Consider the following 1,181-nt stretch of genomic DNA (forward strand, 5'->3'; position numbering starts at 1 on the left):
TATAAATACTTATAGTCTTTGTTAAATAACAAAACAAAGTATTTCAGCATGAAAGCTCAGATTTTTCATTTGTGATAGTGATCTGTATCATAACTACATCTCTGCCATTTGTAAGAAACCAAACTGTGTGAAACTGTGGGTTTTTGACAAGTCAAAACTCCTTTTAAGACACTGTATCTGGAACTGAAGCCTCCATAGCAATCAATGGTAAATCTGACGTCATTCTACTAGTCAAAATGTAATTAGAGATATCTTAAATATGAAACAAATATGAAACAAATATGACTAGTCATAATTCAATTTCAGATATCTGGAATGGAAGTGTCGTGAAACCGATTTTATGCTAAAATGGCTTGCCATACCTCAGCTGCAGTGTGTTGGTGGAGGGAGGGGGCAGAGTGGAGCGTGGTGCGGAGGTTCACACAGCGGGAGGAGGAGGCACACACAAGCCGCTCACAGCTGCAGTCCGCTGGGCTCCAGCCTCGGATCATCCCGGTAAGTTCCGCTGCTTCTCCCCGGGTTTGAGCGTCTCCTCAGCGGGTTCAGACCTAATGAAAGGCCCGCTGTGATGTTGGCTCGGTTCGGCTTTCTGCTGCAGGATCTCCGGCTCCTAAATAAACTAAATTAAATAATTTGATGTCTTGTAGGGGAAAAAATTAATTAGGAGTTTTATTACGGTTTATTTAAAGTGGTTTTTGTAGAAGAGTTTTTATATTTCTTGTTTACAGGAGGTAAGTCAGCAACTTTTGTGTCTGTGAAATTTAAAAATGTAACGTTTTATAATAATTATAAAAATCCAGGAAATATGTTGAAATTTAACCGAATTGGTCAGAATTAGTTGAACAGACATTTATGATACAAAATTCTGAAACATATTTTAGTTTATTGCTGTTTTGTGCAGAAATCGTCACATTTTTTTCTCAGAGGTTGTCTCCTCGTGATACAAATAAATTCATAATTAAATCACAGAAACAGACCCCCCCCACACACACACACACACCTGAAATCAACAAACACACACACATCTGAAACAGATTTTAACCTGAACTGTGTGAAATATAACATTAAATAAAAAAAATAAACACTGCTGGATTTCTAACTTGAGTTGCGCTGTTAGACTCCAAATTAACAAAGTTAAATTAAACAAATTCAGTGAAAAGCATGTAAAAATGTATACATTT

The 1,181-nt window shown here is 36.8% G+C and overlaps 1 protein-coding gene across 1 annotated transcript in view; it reads left to right on the forward strand.

Annotated features, from left to right (window-relative positions):
• Window positions 1-392: 392 nt before the first annotated feature.
• The window catches only part of LOC106521322 (cadherin-6), a gene marked incomplete in the record, with an annotated part of 48,929 nt that continues 48,140 nt past the window's right edge, over window positions 393-1,181 (forward strand). The window contains 1 exon segment of the mRNA XM_014013849.1: window positions 393-495.

The sequence above is a fragment of the Austrofundulus limnaeus genome, unplaced genomic scaffold (assembly GCF_001266775.1).
Source record: "Austrofundulus limnaeus strain Quisiro unplaced genomic scaffold, Austrofundulus_limnaeus-1.0 Scaffold106, whole genome shotgun sequence".
Classification (NCBI taxonomy): domain Eukaryota; kingdom Metazoa; phylum Chordata; class Actinopteri; order Cyprinodontiformes; family Rivulidae; genus Austrofundulus; species Austrofundulus limnaeus.